This window comes from Pezoporus wallicus, unplaced genomic scaffold (genome assembly GCF_028554395.1).
Source record: "Pezoporus wallicus isolate ANWC-B61680 ecotype Strahan unplaced genomic scaffold, APGP_CSIRO_Pwel_v1 contig_3815, whole genome shotgun sequence".
NCBI classification, from domain to species: Eukaryota; Metazoa; Chordata; class Aves; order Psittaciformes; family Psittacidae; genus Pezoporus; species Pezoporus wallicus.
In genome coordinates, this window is record NW_026637911.1 from 2,884,154 (window position 1) to 2,904,302 (window position 20,149).

A 20,149-nucleotide genomic window follows, 5' to 3' on the forward strand; every position below is an offset into this window, starting at 1 on the left:
CTACCATTAGGCAAATCTACCACTGCAAATTACTGGACATTTTTTAAGGTTTTAAAATTCCCGGCAAGAACCATGACTATCACTTATAATCCAAACGAAGCCACCAAAAAAGGAAGCCAGGTGTATAGCTATATTTCCTTGCTGCTCCACAATGAACATAGCATTTTACCTGTACTTTAGGAAACCCATCCTGACTTCGACAGCATTCTTATTTGTGCCTTCTCCATATCAATTATATTTGTATGAGCTTGTCAAAAGCAAGGACTCCTATCAAACTATACTTTCACCTGTGTATCTACATTGAAAATAACTTCTTAAAAATAGGAAAATAAGTTATTGAAAAGGTGAGGCCCCTGGGATGTTCTGACCATATACACACAGTCCCACTGCAGATGTACATATACCTAGTCACCAAAAACTGCTCCAATCTTCACTTGCTACTTTTGTGTCCATAATATCAGTATATAGGCATACCCTCAAAGACAGAAATTGTATTAGCTTTACAGTGACTTACTTTACAGTACAGCTGTGCTGCACATATGTAAGTTCATCCTATAGGTGTTTATCTGAGCAAAAGCTGAGCAGTGGTGGGCTCTAACAGTTTTTAAAAACTTCCCATTATGCAGTAAAAATAAAATACAGTGGCTATTTGTTTATTGGTTTGGATTCTTTGATAACGGCTGGTTTTATAGGGCACCAGTCTGGACAATGACAAGTGAGAAAGGTTTGTCTCACAGAGGCAAAAGGATGCTGGGGCACGAATTAGCAGGGCTCATTTGGAGAGCTTTAAACTAGATTCGAAGGGGGATGGGGTTGTAGCTGGGCTTGCCCCAGTGGGGCAGCGCTCCAGAATTAATGAAGACTGGGAGGCCTCCTATAATCCTAGGGTGAAATCGGTGTGCTCAGCTCGCACCCTGAAATGCCTGTACACCAATGCGCGCAGCATGGGAAATAAGCAGGAGGAGTTGGAAACCTGTGTTAAGTCAGGAGACTATGATCTGGTGGCAATTACAGAGACGTGGTGGGACAGCTCACATGACTGGAATATAGTCATGGAAGGCTATGTCCTTTTCAGGAAAGACAGGCCAGCCAGGCGGGGTGGTGGGGTTGCTCTTTATATGCGGGAGGAAATACAATGCACCGAGTTCTGTCCAGGGACAGATGATGAGCGAGTTGAGAGTCTGTGGGTGAGAATTGAGGGGCAGGCTGGCAGGGGGGATACTGTTGTAGGTGTCTGTTACAGACCACCGGATCAGGGTGAGGAAGTTGACGAGGCCTTCTACAGGCAGCTGAGAGCGGCCTCACAGTCACAGGCCGTGGTCGTCGTGGGGGATTTTAACTTCCCTGATGTTTGCTGGAAGGACCACTCGGCAACCCAGCCACAGTCCAGGAGGTTCCTCCAGTGTATGGATGATAACTTCCTCCTGCAAATGGTGGATGAGCCGACCAGGAGAGGAGCGCTGCTGGATCTCATCCTCACTAACAAGGAGGATCTGGTTGAAGCAGTAAGGGTTGAGGGCTGCCTTGGTTGCAGCGACCACGAGATGGTGGAGTTCAGGATCTTGTGTGGTAGGACTAGTAGAATACCAAGTAGAATTGCAACCCTGGACTTTAGCAGGGCAAACTTTGGCCTTTTCAAGCAATTGCTAGGGGAAATCCCATGGGCAAGGCTGCTTGAAGGTAAAGGGGCCCAAGACAGTTGGTTGACATTCAAGGACTGCTTTTTCCGTGCTCAAGATCGGAGCATCCCGACACGTAGGAAGTCAAGGAAGAGGGCCAAGAGACCTGCGTGGCTAAATAGGGAATTGCTGGGTATGCTCAAGTGGAAGAGGAGAGTTTACAGGTCATGGAAGGAGGGGCTGGCCACTTGGGAGGAATATAAGGCCGCTGCTAGAGGATGTAGGAAGACAGCTAGGAGGACTAAGGCATCCTTAGAATTAAACCTGGCGAGAAGGGTCAAGGACAGCAAAAAGAGCTTTTTCAAATACATGGCAGACAAAACTAACACCAGAGGCAATGTAGGCCCACTGATGAACAGGATAGGTGCCCTGGTGACAGAAGATACAGAGATGGCAGAGTTACTGAATGCCTTCTTTGTCTCTGTCTACTCTGCTGCAGGCAGTCCTGAAGAGCCCTGTACCCCTGAGACGTTAGATGAAGTCAGGTCGACGGAGCGGTTTGCCTTAGTCGATGAGGAATGGGTTAGAGACCAGTTGAGCAATCTGGACATCCATAAATCCATGGGTCCAGATGGGATGCACCCGCGGGTGCTGAGGGAACTGGCGGAAGACATCGCTAGACCACTCTCCATCATCTTTACCAAGTCTTGGGAAACGGGAGAGGTGCCTGAGGACTGGAGGAAAGCAAATGTCACTCCAGTCTTCAAAAAGGGCAAGAAGGAGGACCCGGGTAACTATAGACCGGTCAGCCTCACCTCCATCCCTGGGAAAGTGACGGAACACCTTATCCTTGGTACCATCTTAAGGCATATCAAGGATAAGAAGGTTATGAGGGGCAGTCAACATGGCTTCACCAGGGGGAAATCATGTTTGACCAATCTCTTAGCCTTTTATGAGGAAATAACACGGTGGATGGATGATGGCAGAGCGGTGGATGTGGTCTAACTTGACTTCAGCAAAGCATTTGACACAGTCTCCCACAGCATCCTCACGGCTAAAATGAGGAAGTGTGGACTGGATGATCAGGTAGTGAGGTGGACTGCGAACTGGCTGAAGGAGAGAAGCCAGAGAGTTGTAGTCTGTGGGGCTGAGTCTAGTTGGAGGCCTGTAACTAGTGGAGTGCCTCAAGGGTCAGTACTGGGACCGGTATTATTTAATATATTCATCAACGATTTAGATGAGGGAATTGAGTGTACTATCAGCAAGTTTGCTGATGACACTAAGCTGGGAGGAGTGGCTGACACGCCAGAAGGCTGTGCTGCCATCCAGTGAGACCTGGAGAGCTGCAGAGTTGGGCAGGGAATAACTTGATGAAATATAACAAGGGAAAGTGTAGAGTCCTGCATCTGGGCAGGAACAACCCCAGGTTCCAGTATAGGTTGGGGAACGACCTGTTAGAGAGCAGTTTAGGGGAGAGGGACCTGGGGGTCCTAGTGGACGACAGGATGACCATGAGCCAACACTGTGCCCTTGTGGCTAAGAAGGCCAATGGCATCCTGGGGTGTATTAGAAGGGCGGCGGTTAGTAGGTCGAGAGAGGTCCTCCTTCCCCTCTACTCTGCCCTGGTGAGACCCCATCTGGAATATTGTGTCCAGTTCTGGGCCCCTCAGTTCAAGAAGGACAGGGAGCTGCTGGAGAGAGTCCAGCGCAGGGCAACAAAGATGATTAAGGGAGTGGAGCATCTCCCTTATGAGGAAAGACTGAGGGAGCTGGGTCTCTTTAGTTTAGAGAAGAGGAGACTGAGGGGTGACCTTATAAGTGTCTATAAATATATAAAGGGGGAGTGTCACGAGGATGGAGCCAGGCTCTACTCAGTGGCAAACAATGATAGGACAAGGGGTAATGGGTACAAACTGGAACACAAGAGGTTCCACTTAAACTTGAGAAGAAACTTCTTCTCAGTGAGGGTGACGGAAAACTGGAACAGGTTGCCCAGGGAGGTTGTGGAGTCTCCTTCCCTGGAGACATTCAAAACCCGCCTGGACACATTCCTGTGTAACATTATCTAGGTGTTCCTGCTCCGGCAGGGGGATTGGACTAGATGATCTTTCGAGGTCCCTTCCAATCTCTAGCATACTGTGATACTGTGATACTGTGACACAGGTTACTGGAAAACAGTGAACAGTGTGCTGTGTGGCAAAAAAAATGCAACAGAATGCTGGGTTACATCAACAAGGGCATCACCAGCAGAGATAAAGAAATTATCATTCCACTCTAGCCAGTTCTTGTCAGGCCACACTTGGAAGACTGTGTTCAGTTTTAGTCCTCGCTATACAAAATAGATGTGGATGGGCTACAGAATGTCTAGAGAAGGGCCACAAAGATGATCAAAGGACTGGGAAGACTGCTACACAAAGAAAGGCTGAGAGAGCTGGGTTTATACAGCCTAGAGAAAAGACACCCTAGGGAAGACTGTATCATTGTGTTCCAGTATTTCAAGGGTGGCTACAAAGAAGACAGAGACTCCATTTCTACAAGGAGTTACATGGAAAAGATAAGGCATAAGGGGTACAAGTTACTGCTGGGGAGATTCCAATTGGACACACGAGGAAAACTTTTCACAATGAGCAATCAACCACTGGAATAATCTCCCCACAGAAGTGGTGGATTCCGCAGCATTGGACAATGTTAAGATTTGGCTGGACAGGGTGCTAGGACATCTAGTCTAGGTCATGCTTTGCCTAGAAAGGTTAGACCAGATGATCCTTGAGGTCCTTTTCAACCTGTTCTATGATTCTATGATGCTATTTTCTTACCATAGAACTCCCAATTTCTCTCTACTTTCAGGGGGTAAGGTAGCTATTATTTACATGCTGTTAGAGAAATTTTACAGCCAACTCTGAAATAATTGAATCTAGAGACCTCTAATTGTTCATACCAAAATCTGGATATTTATAGTACAAATCTGTACATCTGAATTAATCAGTCTCTGCTCATTTTATAGTCAGTGAAGGGAAACAGAACTTTTTCAGGTGCAGTTTATTTGACCCGTTTTATGTGTGTATGTCCATGTGAAATAAATCATACCTTCATCACACCCAAAACACCTTATTTCTCCTCCACTGTTTATAAAGGAGGTTTCAGTAACTTACTCGTAGAATTAGAGAATCCTTCAGATTTTCATGAGGATCCTACTACCTTAAATTACTATTTTGACACATCCTCAACTATTTGTTTACATATCCAAGAAAATACCAAAATTATCACAGAAAGGACCTAGGACTCATTAATAAGCCTCATGGAAGGCAAATCTAGTGGATTGATTTGATACAGTTAGAAATACCAAATATTTCTTTTGATATGTCATATACTCCCTTTTTCACTCTTCACCTTAGCAGTGCTTTTGGAGACTAAAAGGATCTCTTGACCAGTTTCCGTGTTTTTAAGCATTGGACCCAGGCTCATCTGCTGATGCAACTGATTTCTGCTTACTAAAAAGGTTTCCAAGAGGCCTCTCACCTGTGTATTACTATATTGTGCACCCACATACTACATGTCCAAGATTAGCACATTTATCCCAGCATACTTGAGGCATTAGCACATAGAAACTACTTACATCCAAAAAGATCCTGTTATTCTGCAGCACCTGTTACTTTTATCAAATGGAAAGCCCTAAACATAAACCTGCATAAAGGAACACATGCAAAGTTGAGCCTCTTGCTTCATCAAAGCACTCCCACTTCTTCCTTTACTATTTTCCTCTCTCCTATTCAGTCAAGGTGCAGAAATTTGACTTTCTTTTTAACCTAACAGTGTCTCACAGTAAATACAATTAAAATTGTAAGATAATAAGCAACATCTCCATCCAAAGACTGAATTGTTCCTATCTCTACTCTTTTTTCCATTAAAATATGTAGCTATAACTTTCAAATTGACATAGAAACTATTATAAAGCCCTAGTAGATCATCTAGATTTTTGTCCTTAACACTGCATTGTCATCTAAATGACAGGCCTAAATACTATAGAAGTTATTAAAATCCAATAAAACTATTATTAATTAAATATTTAAACTTGTAAAAATATAGCCAGGATGACTGTTTGGAGGCCCTGTAGCATATTATATTTCTATGAGATATGTAATGCTTAGAACACTCACACTTTTTTGACATACAACAAATGACCTGATAAAATTACTGTACATAAATTTTTCACTACAAGTTCTATAAATATTAAAACCTTGACTGGGTAGATTACTTGTGAAATCTTGCAAAATTCAGAGTAATACATGTAAGATGTTACATGTTGGATGTGAGGGTAATCTGGCTGCAACATCTGTCACCCCATTGATCGCCAGGGTTGATTCGGCTGATCTGGCTAGCTGGGCGGGTGTCCCCTTCCTCCCTCACCACTCCACGTGCATCCCTCCCAAAGCTGTGCACCCAGTAGAAGAGGACGACCTTCCCCAATACAGGTGGTACTGTTCATCAGTCACAGGTATACTGTAGCTGTGCTCCCATTCTTTTTGCCAGCTCACTGCCCTCGACTCCAAGAGAGCAGACTTTGGCCTCTTCAGGAACCTGCTTAGTAAGGTTCCATGGGAAATAGTCCTAGAGGGCAGGGGGGCCCAAGAGTCTTGGTTGATATTCAAGGATCACCTGCTACAAGCCCACAAGTGTTGTGTCCCGACTAGAAGGAAGTGCAGCAGGAGGGCCAGGAGACCTCCTTGGATGGATAAGGAGCTCCTGAGGAAAATTCAAATGAAAAAAGAGGCTTATAATAAGTGGAAGCAAGGACAGGTGGCATGGGAAGAGTACAGGGATGTTGTCCGGGAAGCTAGGGACCAGGTTAGAAAAGCTAAGGCCCAGTTAGAATTAAACTTGGCTAGGCATGTGAAAGATAACAGGAAGGGATTCTATAGGTACATAGCAAATAAAAGAGTAGGGGAAAGGTGGGCCCTCTCCTAAAGCTCTCAGGAGAACTGGCTACCATGGATTTGGAGAAGGATGAGGTTCTGATTGACTTCTTCGTCTCGGTCTTCACTGGCAAAGGCTCTGACCACACCACGTAAGTCTTGGAAGGCAGATGCAGGGACTGTGAGAATAAAGACCTCGAGCCCACTGTAGGAGAGCATCTGGTTCAAGACCATCTTAAGAATCTGAACGTGCACAAGTCCATGGGTCCTGATGAAATCCATCTGCGGGTCCTGAAGGAGCTGGCAAATGAGGCTGCTAAGCCAATATCCATCATATTTGAAAAATCATGGCAGTCAGGTGAAGTTCCCTATGACTGGAAAAAGGGAAATATAACCCCCATTTTCAAGAAGGGGTAAATGGATGACCCGGGGAATTGCAGACCAGTCAGTCTCACCTCTGTGCCTGGCAAAATCTTGGAGCAGATTCTCCTGGAAGGCATGCTAAGGCACATGAAAATCAACAAGGTGCTTGGTGGCAGCCAGCATGGCTTCACTAAGGAAAATCCTGCCTGACCAATTTGGTGGCCTTCTATGATGGGGCTACAGAACTGATGGACAGGGGTAGAGCAGTTGATGTCACCTACCTGGACTTGTGCAAAGCGTTCAACACTGTCCCACATGAAATCCTTGTCCCTAAATTGGAGAGACACCAATTTGATGGATGGACTGTGGATAAAGAATTGGCTAGATGGCCTCACGCAAAGAGCTGTGGTCAATGGCTCAATGTCTGGCTGGAGACCAGTAACGAGTGGCGTCCCTCAGGGATTGGTGTTGGGACCGGCCTTGTTCAACATCTTTGTCACTGACATGGACAGTGGGATTGAGTGCACCCTCAGCAAGTTTGCTGATGACACCAAGCTGTGTGGTTCGGTTGATACGCTGGAGGGAAGGAATGCCATCCAGAGGGACCTTGACACACTTGTGAGGTGGGCTGGTGCCAACTTCATGAAGTTTAACCATGCCAAGTGCAAGGTCCTACACCTGGGTCAGAGCAATCCCAGGCACAGCTACAGGTTGGGCAGAGAAGAGATTCAGAGCAGCCCTGCAGAGAAGGACTTGGGGGTGTTGGTCGATGAGAAAATGAACACGAGCCGGCTTCAGTGTGCGCTCACAGCCCAGAAAGCCAACCGTATCCTGGGCTGCATCAAAAGGAGTGTCACCAGCAGGTCAAAGGAGGTGATCCTGCCCCTCTACTCTGCTCTTGTGAGACCTCACTTGGAGCATTGTGTGAAGTTCTGGAGTCCTCAACATAAAAAGGACATGGAACTGTTGGAACAAGTCCAGAGAAGGGCCATGAGGATGATCAGGGGACTAGAGCACCTCCTGTATGAAGACAGGCAGAGAAAGTTGGGGCTGTTCAGCCTGGAGAAGAGAAGGCTGCGTGGAGACCTCATAGGAGCCTTCCAGTGTCTGAAGGGGGCCTATAGGGATGCTGGGGAGGGACTCTTCATTAGGGACTGCAGTGATAGGACAAGGGGTAACAAGTTAAACAGGGGAAGTTTAGATTGGATATAAGGAAGAAGTTCTTTACTGTAAGGGTGGTGAGGCAGTGGAGTGGGTTGCCCAGGGAGGTTGTGAATGCTCCAGCCCTGGTGGTGTTCAAGGCCAGGTTGGACAGAGCCATGGGTGGCATTGTTTAGTGGGAGGTGTGTCTGCCCATGGAAGAGGGGGTTGGAACTAGATGATCTTAAGGTCCTTTCCAACCCTAACTATTCTATGATTCTATGAAGATAGTTCTTTGTTTCCGTACAATAAAAATTTTTAAAACATAATCAGTCTGTAAGAAAACCACTGCACTTTTCATTCTGACTACCAGAGAATGCACTTGCTGGTATCCTAGGTATTTCTCTTTCACAATAGCATATGCTTTTTTTGTTGAGAATATGTGAATTTAGACTGTGCAGAAGAAATGACTCAGGAAAAAATGTCACTTCTTGATAAATTATATAAGCTATAATATCAAAGTCATCTTTCATGGAAAAAGGAACTAATATTAATAAGGAACATACAATCCTAGCTAATGTCATTATAACAGCATTCAGATGCCTAGTGAATTCAGGAGTGCAGCTGCATACAAGAAAAGACATATGTGAGGTCTGCTCTTATTAATGTCAGTGAGCTCTATGGACATACCAGGTTAGGAGCAAAAAAACATCAGTGACCTAGCCTTTCGATATAAATGGTGTTAAACTGAAACCTTTGTAAGCCCACTGACATTAAGTATTTTTTGCTCATTTTCATTAGCCAAAACAAAATAGGCAGAGGAAAAATTTTTTTCTACTTCACCCAGTAACCCACAGCAACAGCAACTTCCTGTAGCAATGGGAACCTTGAATAACAGCACATATTTAAAAGAATTGCAGTCAGTTTCCATTCCACTCATATTTTAGTGTTTGAATTTTTTTTTTTTTTTGCTTCTTAGAACAGCTTTCCCACATAGGAATATATTAATTATCTTTTACAAGGCATTAAGGAAGTTCAATCTAACCTACATAGTATATGTCTACTTTTTCTTGAATATTGTCCAAGTTCCTAGTCAAGTCCAAAACCATTAATCTTCCAAACAGTTTAGATATAAAATGCTCAATTGAATTTGCTATTCTACACATTCAGAGGCATTTGGGATGTTCTAAGCTGCCAAAAAGCTTCATATAAGATATATGGATGACCCACACCCTTTCCAGACAGGACCTATTTAAACTGGAAAGTTCTTCCCTTAATAAATTGAACACATTATCTTGCTTTGAACCAAATAAAACTTCTCTTTTTTTTTCCCCAAATACAAATATCCCTGGCAAAAAGGACAGGTCATATAACTTTAAATTCTCAAAGCTGTGGAGTCTATCTGACTGCTTTCTGCATGCTGAACACAAACTACATACTGACTACAGGAGCCAATGCTTGTGCATATGTGTCATTACTCAAAATTACTAACTAGCCATGCAACTGAGCATATTCCTCCTCCAAGCTAATTTTCAGCATAAGGCTATAGTGAACAGAGCACATCCCATGTCACTTGATCCTCCCTCCTCTTAACTGCCCCCTGTAAAACGTGGAAAGTGGAGTATAGCTACTGAAGAACCTTCATTTAAGTAGGTTATTTTCTGTGTTTGCAGTACTATCCATCTAGACTGCCACACACTGGGTGACTCCAAAGAGGAGCTACGCAGCCAGAATTGCCTGGAGATGATTACATGAGTGCTTAAACAATTGCTTTTTGCAACTGCTGTCAGCTTTGAACATTTCAGGGACATGCTAGCATTTGGTGCAGGGACAAACGCAAACTTGCCTGGAACAAGTAAAACACAGAAATATTTTTCAGGATAGTCACTAATGCAGTTTCAGCACTGACGGCAAAAGGAAACTGCTTCTTGTAGGTCTTATAACGGGCTTTGAAACTTCCTACCAAGCATTTCAACATCTCTTGTTTGGAAATACTTATTCCTCTGGATTTCACATCTTTCAACATGGAACATGTCTTAAGGATCTGGTCCTACAAAAACAAAAAGAAAAGCTGTTCTTTACATAAAGGATATGAGTACAGTCTTTACTTTTTATATAAGAAATACAGAGAAATGCACTAACTAGGAGAAAAAAATGTATCAAACTTCATTAGTGATAAGTAAACTGGAGACCAAACTGGTGTTTGCACTTAGCCCTCACAATGTAAATAAGTGTCACCTATGCTGAGAGCCCCACTCAAAGGCCTCAGGAGCCTTACTGCTAAGGGTTGGGAAGTCTTGGTGCAACCAGACAAATAAATGCAAAAGATCTAGGAGATCTTTTGTTAGATCTCCTAGAAAGCAGGCCTTGACCCACTTGTGAGATTCAATGTTGCAGTTCTTAACAGAAATCAAAGGTTCCCCAAGGAAGTTGTGAATGCTCCATCCCTGGCAGTGTTCAAGGCCAGACTGGACAAAGCCTTGGGTGATACGGTTTAGAGTGAGGTGTCCCTGCCCATGGCAGCATGGTTGGAACTAGATGATCTTGAGGTCCTTTCCAACTCTAACTATGCTATAATTCTATGATTAAGTAGGGCAATCACACTTCTGCACTGGAAATTGGCAGTCACGAGCAGTGATAAAATCACTATGCACATCAAGAGAGAGCTTAGAGAATTAGCAGATGTTACAATAAGTGGAAAAGTGCCCTTTACCTGAAAAGTAGAGACACACAGATTTCATCTCAATAGTTATAGATTTCTATGTCTAACGCATTTACTCTTGGCTACATTCATCTGACTTTTATTTTATACATCCACTTTAAGGTTGTCATGAATTATACTCAAAAACTGCCTTTTTTTTACAATGACTGTAAAAGAAATATAGATGATTAGCTTTGGTGTAGATGCCTTGTTTGTGGGTGCCTACATTTAGTCAAATGGAATCCCAGTCCTGACATATAGATCTGCAGATTTATAGGACCACTATATATGGGTCTAAGAGTGATTTTGTGTTGTCTTGCATAACTGTCCTTGTTAATGGTGAATGTCCATAAGCACTTGAAGCTCTTATGGCCAAGAAAAACCTAAAAGAGAAGCTACACAGTTGGAAGAAGATTCTGAACAGCAGACTGCTGCATCCCATAAAGCAGGTGATAGAATAAACTGGGGAGGAGAAGGACACATTACAATGCATACCAATGTGCCAGGAATGATGACAGAGAGCATGCGGGCATTGACTGACTAGAGGTACTGCCACCAAAGAAACTTCTCTGGTCTACATGGGTCAATCATTAAGAATTAAAATAGAAATCAAGTTATAGTATTTAGGGGAAGATGTTATTAACTTCCAAGACCCTGGTCTTCCCTCAAAAAATACGTAGCCTTGTTTTCTACTATTAATAGCACTGATCAACAGAAATTATATTACTCTTAATAGAAAGAATCTAATGTAAAGGGTGAAAGGGCTTCAGCACGGCTATTTTGCTCTGGCTCTTTTTCTGAAACTGAAAATTAGCAACACTGTTGATAGAAGAATATTTGCTGGAAGTATTCTCTTCAGTATGTTTTGTTGGAAAGATTTTAATTACAGGAATGGCATTCTTCAAAATTACATTTTCTAAAACAAAAATAGGCTGTCTACCAGCCAAATATAATAAATGTCTTTCCTTGGAATAAATTGAAAGAAAGCGTATCAATATGGCAAATACATTGCATGATAAACTGTCAACTTCCTGTAGAAAGCTACTGCATATAAAAACTAAAAGGCTGGAGCTAAAAAAAAATTAAAAGTAGAAAAGAAATACCATAATTTCTTAATGGATGTCAATACTCACCAGACTCCCACTGTAAGAGATGCTTCCAGTCACAACACTGTGCACATACTACATGATCTCATACACTTACATCCATGACTCTCATATGACACCTGGAGTGTGACTGTATAAGTCACACCATAGCCTCTATCTTGTTATCCAGCACACAAACTCACACTCTGGGCTATTACCAAGAAAATGGACTGGTACTTTTAAGAAGTCATGGGAAATAGCCAGACATTTTATACTGGGGACCTGGTCCACCACCTCCAGTCAATATTAATATTCAAGTTTCTCAGATTGTCACACCTTTGTCACATGTTCCCTGCTACTCTCTTTCTATTAAGACCAGTGAAAACTGAAATTAATGAAGCATGATATCTTATCAATTTCTCTCTTGTGCAAATATCTTTAAAACTTTGTCTTAGGAAGAAGTTTATTCCAAATTACACTTTTGACCCTAATCCTGGCATTTTCACTTTTCCTCTCCTTCCTTCTGTCCTCTTCTCTCTGTAGGAAGTTTTGAGCCTAGGCCTGGAAAAAGAAATTCCTTCTGCAGAATACAAAGGAAAACACACTTTGGAAAGCATAGGAAAGATATATAGTATTTCTGGATCATGCCCAGTATAAATAACCAAAGCAATTTACTATTTTTTTAGGATCATTCTAAATAACCCAGTCCTTTCTTACAGAATATGCCTTTTTCTTTTTTTTCCCTATTCTCATCTACAAAGACCACACAAATGTTTATGGGCTGACCTCACACATTTTCTTTGCTTATCTGCCATTAACATAATCCCTCCACCCTAGTACTCCCACTGACAGCTTCATTGCAAGATCTTTACCGTCTCAGGCTTGGAACTAAGGAATACCAGCTTGCTTCCTCTTGAATGAGAGACCCATTTCAAGAGGGAAAAAGCACTATTAATTATGCAGGGGAGAATAAAACCTATTAATACCATTAAAGAATTCCATATCTGGTCCTTGTTTCAGCAGCTCAGTCTTTTCTAACACTGTGATGATATCACCATAAGCTAAAAGTAGATAGCCTAACCAGGTGTCCTGAATGAGCCCACATCTCTTCTCAGTCTAGTCTACTGAAAGTTAACAACCTCTTGGATATAATGTACAGGATTTAACTGGTATCTGGAAGGCAAGAAAAGATCCTATGTTCCTCAAATTGTTGGTTCAGAAAAAATAAATCACTTTGGAAAGTGACTACTAAGGAAGCACAGTTCTGTCGTACAAGTATACAAGATGCAATGGTTCTATGATATGTTGGAGTTGCTTCACAACTGGGTACCAATCGGCACATGCACAACAAATTCCTTCTTCAGAGTTTGAAAATAGTCCAGGAAAATTCAACTGCCTTGCTGCCAACAGTAGATCAACAGGGAAACCTGACAAGCCAGTTGGAAATGAGCCTTATAGCACTCTAGAAGAGAGCTCAGTTCATAACTGCAGCACTATGAGAATTTGTGAGAAACAGCTGCAGTGTTTAAGAAACAGGTTTGGGGCTTGTTTGCTCACAATACCTATTTCCATTAGATTTTCCTTTTCGTTACCATTTTATTTACACTCCCTGAAGGAGGCTTGCTTAAACTGAAAAAATAAGTAGTTTCAAGAAAACCGTATTTAGCATTAGTAGATGCATTTCCTTATGCAGTTCACTGGGTGCCAGCTTACCCTATATGCAGCTTTCCACAGATATGCACTTTTTTACATCCTAAAGTTAAGATTTTGGTAAAATGACTGCCATAGTAGCTCCAACAAGGCTGCCTGGCATCTGGAATTCTTAGGAGTATGGGATTTACAGCACATGCACTGAATACTAAATGTGAACCTATTTCTATTTAGACATTCTGGACAGACATAGAAGCTCTCTATCTTTGAGAGGCAGTGTTTAACCAGGTACATTTTAACTGCTTTTAGAAATGGGCATATACTGACAAGGAGTCTGTACCAAAGATTTCTTCAAATAGCACGTTTAAGACTACTAGAACAGCTGAAGCCAATGCAAATATTATGTATTTATTTTCTTAACATGTATACATCTGTACACATCCTTCTAATACTTATTAGTGACTTCTTAGAGAAAAGCTAACCCCCTATATTGCATACTTACTTTCAAGCTTTAGTGCTTTGATGTCAAAACTAATTATTACAGAAAATAACCCTAAGCCACTTTGAATCAGTACATCTTAATTACTAAGTAAGCCTCAAATTTATGAAATGAAAACAGGAGACCATGAACAGCAAGGGAATGCATTCTTTATGAGACATGATATCAAATTCACAAACTAGAACACAAACTCAGCATGTCTGTTGTACTCATCACAAAACTGTGTTAATTTCATCAGGAGAACAATCAACCATAAGAAAAGTTGAAATGGGGAACATGTCAGGAAGAAAAGGAAAATCTTCTTAGCTTAGTTTTAAAGAAACAGAAATATAGTACTACATAACAGTTTTCTTCATTATTATCCCCAAAGTCACGCAGAGATAAGACTAGTGAAAGAGACACTACTACCATATACTTCCTGTCATAGGCACATCATTATCTGGAATCAATTTCCAACATCATTATCTGGAATCAATTTCCATCATCACTCCAATAGCCAGCTATATATTATGATTGAGGATCAGCTAGTTGTTTCACTGATCACATCTGTTTCCTTACTCTCCACTACTTCCAGTCAGGATCACTGACATCTTTCTACCAAAAAGTGGTATTTAGAAATACTCTTCTTATGATTTTCAGTATGTGATAACCAAAACACAAAATGCATCTGTGTATCCAATAGGATAATAAGAGAATGCAATAAAATAATAATACATCATTTAAAAATAGAAATATTTAAAATTTTCAAGTGAAACAGTGTTATAAACTAAGCAAACCATTATCTAAGTTCCAGTTCCTCAATGCCTTTTTCTGTTCAGTTCTTAGGTTTTGTTTGGGAGGAAAAAGTATTTTTCCACTTTTACCCTTGGACATAGCTGTTGCCCTTTAAGGACAGTAGGAGGGAAGGAGTAATGCAAAAATGATCCAGTCCACATTTTTGAGCCTGGTATTCCCAATAATTTCTAACAAACTCTCACTGGTCTTCCAGAAAAGAATTCTAAATTCACTCTAAAGTCTTGATCACTAAAGAGGAAATACATTTTAGAAAAGAAATAAGAATAACTTAAAAAAAAAAAACCAAGCCTTCAGTATCACGTATTTGAACTACTAGGTGTTTTGAACAGCAAACCACCAATCAGGAATGAAGATGAGTTATTTTCTTGTCTGTAACTCTGTTTGCATTACGCAGAAAGCCATAGGCAAATTTTAAAATTCTACCTAAGAATCAAGAGGGAAATACAACTACTGTGGTACGTTACCACATTAAGATTAAACCATCTGTAACAAGGAAATACAGCATTTCAATACAAATCATAGCAGTGTTTTTTTCTTTAAACCTGGTTAACATTTCACACGTGGAATACTAGTAACAGCTTTTCTGATTGCCTAAACAAGTGTAATTTTTAACTAATTCAACCTGCTACCTGCTCAAAACTGATTTCTGAACTACACCAGACACAACACAGGCTCACTTCACTGGTAAATTTATTTGATTTAAGAAATGAGACCTTAATCACAGCAGTAAATCCAAAGTATCATCTGTCCCCAGTGGAACACATGCTCAAGCAGTCTAGAAACATGCAGTACATCTGCTGATTTAGTAAGCTACAGTGGCGGCAAAAAAATCAGTGCAAGAGGGTTTTTCATCACCTTGACTCTGCAATAAAACCCTCTGTAAACTAGTAATTGGATCATTAATTATTGATGTCTCCTTTAATAGTCATGATGAAGAAGGCAATTTGGTATATGTAAAAACAACTATTGTTTTGAGTTTGGTTACATGTTATTTTTGTCAAACAACATTCTTTGAAGGAAATTAATTACTTCCTTAAAAAGGAATACAAAACCTGAAAATTAATCTCCAGTGGATACAAGAACTAAGAGTCACGACGAGCTGTCTAATTTTGTTTTGTACCAGGATACTTGAATAAGCTATAATAAGTAATAATAAAGTTATTATTATTAGAATATTGTATTATCAGAATCTGGCATTTTTAAGAAGTCTGTGGTAATATTTTATTATACTGTGATAAGAAATAATTTTAACCTCGGTATTCTGCTGCTGCTTACTATTATGCAATCTGGACTATATGCATCTAACAACAGAAAATAAAATTAGCTTAAAATGAAATCTTGTTTTGTAAGACTGTAAAATAAATAATGACACTATTAACATTTATTACTGCATGTTTCATAATGGATTGTGATTTGAAATTCCCATTTCGAAAACTGAGTTATGGAAATGAAGAGATGGCAAAGGTTTTTGCGAACGTAGGATTGCTATGCTCATAGCTATACACTGTAATCAACACAAGCAGTTAATGACTTTTTCTGGTGACATTGCTGTTCCTGCTTATTTTTTTAGATCATCCTCTGTCAAATCCAATAAAGAACTGGCAAGTATGATATGCTTTGGGAATAACAACTTTGGCAAACTACATGTCTCAACAAAAAACAATTACAGAATTTAACTCCTTCTCTGCCAAAATTCAGCATCTTTTCCCTTGTTTTCAAATGAGATTTTATGAAAAAATTGCTTCCGCATTTCATATGAGTGTGTCTTTTAAGATCAGTCTTATAATTGTCTCTTTTTTTTTTACAACATTCTTTCTAAGTGTAACAAGCAATTTGTTATTTCTTTTAGTAAAGTCAGAAGCAACAAAGGCTGATAATACAAAAATCCCCTACCGCCTTTCTTTCATGCATTTCCAAGTATAAGAGTGTCTGAATGGCATAAAGATAAAAAACTTATTGCACAATTAAAGAAATATTTTAATTCCAGGTCCTGCATATACCAAGAATTCAGTAGGAGTTTGCCTGTTCCTAGAGAGAACAGGAGTTCAATAGGACCCTTCACAGACTTTTACTAAAGTGTCCTTTACACTTATCTCTAAAAACTTTGTTGTATGCAAGCAACATCATGCAGTCAGTCACAGGAACTAAATACATAGGTGAATGCAATGCTAGTAGAAGACAACTTTGGATACAAATTTATGCAGCTACAACACTTGTGCTAACCTTTATCAAATCATGAGGAAAGTTCCTCAGCCAATATTACACTGCAGACAATATCACAGTTCTCTCACCAGCAGTTGCTGCCTTCATGCTAAGTTCTATGTGGCCCAGAACAAGAAAAGGAAGCATTCCAGACAACACCTCACTGCAAGCCATAGGTTATGAGTTACCAATCCACAGTGTAGTAGAAGACCAAAGTGACCACTCACCTCATCTTGACAGCTTGGGTACATTGAGGAATGGAAGCTATCTCACTTATGACAGGCACAATAAAATAGTAGACACTGCAAGATTCATGTACTTTCTCTGTTCTGTGAAACCTGCCTATTCCAGTAACAAACTCATTCAGAATTGTTGTGTAACCAGCAAACTGGGTATGGTGGATGTCAGGACTCTGCAGTTTTTCCCCTGGCTTAAAAGCACCCATCAGGAGAACTAGAAAGCACAGGAGGTAACTACTGGCATGGATTGCTCTTTCTCAGATGATGTATAACAAAGGCAAATATTCCACACTGGAGACTTCAGGCCCTGTTTCCAGACTTTTAAAATGGTTTGGTTACTTAATCTGCCAGAAGAAATAAGTAATTGAAAATAGTAGATTTAGGAAAGCTTTGAACATAGCAAAAGGGGCATGAAGTCAATGTACAACAATGAATAAATGCTAGCAGTGCTAATAGAGGAGAGTAAAATGGATATTACAGCTTGAGAATTGATTCTGATTTTTAAAAAATCTCACAAGACCCAGAGCAGACCAAAGGAAGAAGACTAGGACAAAGAATGTCAGGGAAGCAAGTCTGTGGGTTAGAGTGAAGTGAACTGAATGTAGGAAAAAATTAGATCTATTGCTTCATCTAAATGCTATGTGCCTGAATAGAAAATCAACCAAAATTTTGGCAAGTGACAACACCCAACTGAAATCTAACAATTATAATGAAGGTTAACTGAAATGTGAATCTTCAGTTCTTCCCGTAACAGTAATGAGCGCTGAGCTCAAAGTACAAGGGATCCGAAGGCTAAGCTTTGTTCTGAAATTGATCCATTGATTTCACTCCACAAAATCAAGATAATAAAGCTTTATTCCACCTACAGAGATAAAGGAATGGACAGGAGCTACTCAAGTACTACTGTGATGAGTGTTCTGCAAAGGACCATGAAAAAAAATGGACAGTTACAATAATCCAAGCTCTTTAAATAAGAATTAAAAGAATAAATATGTCTTATTTCTCCAGATACCATCCATTCCCTACAATGAAAAATGCAGATGCCTGATGAAAAAGGACCAGGGGGTAATGAAAGATATTGGTACAAAGCAAATATTAAAGGAAGCAAAGTACAGCGGACCATGCAATCTAGATACTGATTTTATTTAATTTTTTTTTTCAATTCTTACTTGATTCTGAACCACAACAATGTTAAATCCAGATTCCAGTTCAAAGGAAGTCGTAATCAGAGATGGTCTCTGATTCTAGGTATAGAGGAGCAAAGGCCTGCTCAAAGGTGAAGCTCAAGGTTGAGGTTCCTCAGGCTGCTACACAGGAACTTATTCTGTCACAGTAAATATAGTTTTCAAAAGTAATCTTCATTTTTTACACCAGTACTTTTTTAATAAAGCTTCTATTTACAGTTCTTGGGGTTTTTTTGACTTAAATCACATTCTACTAGTAGGAAAACAGAAAGAAATTACATCAAAAGTTTGCCTAGTTCAGCTAGTTCACAAAAAAAAAGAATTTAAAATACAATTGCTCAGCCTACGTATTAATAAAATTAAAAAGAAAAATACATGTATTTGTAGCTGTGGAATTTGGGGTATATATACATAATCTTTTACTCAATTTGGGTATTATTCATTTCAACATTAAAAAAAAATCTTCATTATATCTTAAGCAAGTACCATGTTCTACTTAACAACATCAAAATACTGTTCTCAGTCTTGAACTGCCACCAGCCAGGACATTGTCAGGTGGCATTGCAAATACAGATGTAAGCAAGAATCTGGTCAGCATTTTTCGAATTGCAATTCTACAATAGTTTTTTCTTTTGGCTTAGGAAAATACTTGCCTTTTTTTTATGCAAATATATTTATATTTCTGTATCTCTTCAGATGCATATGCTTTAAGTGTTGATGGGATATTTTTTTTTTGTTTTCTACTAACATGACAGAAATAAGGATCATAAAAACAGAAGTATCCTCATCATTTAAATTACATTAAATTCACTAAACATATTCATGAACGCAGGTTTGTTGGTTTGGTTTTTTTTTAGAATAGAAGGAAAATGTGTTTTTTCGTATACAAAATTCTCATTTTGGAATTTATAATATACTATAAAAATTAGAGCACCTCACTTTCATCTGTCAAGACTAATTATTTCTGCAGTTTGAAAAAATTTGCCTTGGGTGACTAAAGTCACACGGGTTATACTAAGCTGGAATGTGTAAAGTGGCATCGTTACAAAAGCCTTATGCTAATATTCACAATCCTTTTGGTCTTTCTGTAAGCACATAATGCTGCGCTGAATGGAATTGTTCCAGAACTTCATCATAAAAAAGTTCTGCTTACAGTATAACAATATACATCTTTCAGATATTGAATGCTGCTGTTACCCAGTTCAAATGATAATTTTATTATTTAGCTCTTCCACACAATGCACATAAGTGCCCAGCCTGTTTCTCATGAGAACTTTCTGAAAAAAAATTGTGCAGCCTATGGAGGACACAATGCAATTGATAAAGAAATCTGCTTCATCACTACTATCAAGAGTCAGCATATTAAAATATACTGCCCTGTTTTAATACTTATTCCCGGAAATGCATTTCATATTGCCTTATTATTTCACGCTGTTAAATACTGGGAAATATCGAGTAAGTTATAGGTATAAACCAGTTCATTAAATTCCTAGATTTGATTATATGTTAACATTATACTTAGAGAAAAAGATAACAATAATCCATATAAATGCATCCAAAGGTAACAGAGAAATTCTCGGCTGACTTCTGAATTAATGACTTGCATATTCTGCCCTTTGCTCTGCCATGTTCATTATTCATGACTCAGGATAACGGATACCAGTGGCCATTAACCTTTCAAACTGAAAAGATAATTCCATTTTTGCACTCTTTCCTACTAGTGGAAATATTTTTCAACTACAGGCAAAAAGTATTTTGG

General features: G+C 39.9%; 1 protein-coding gene across 49 annotated transcripts in view; it reads right to left on the minus strand.

Moving 5' to 3' along the window:
* Window positions 1–20,149, minus strand: part of RIMS2 (regulating synaptic membrane exocytosis 2) — a 455,492-nt gene that overhangs the window by 221,013 nt on the left and 214,330 nt on the right. The window lies entirely within an intron of this gene.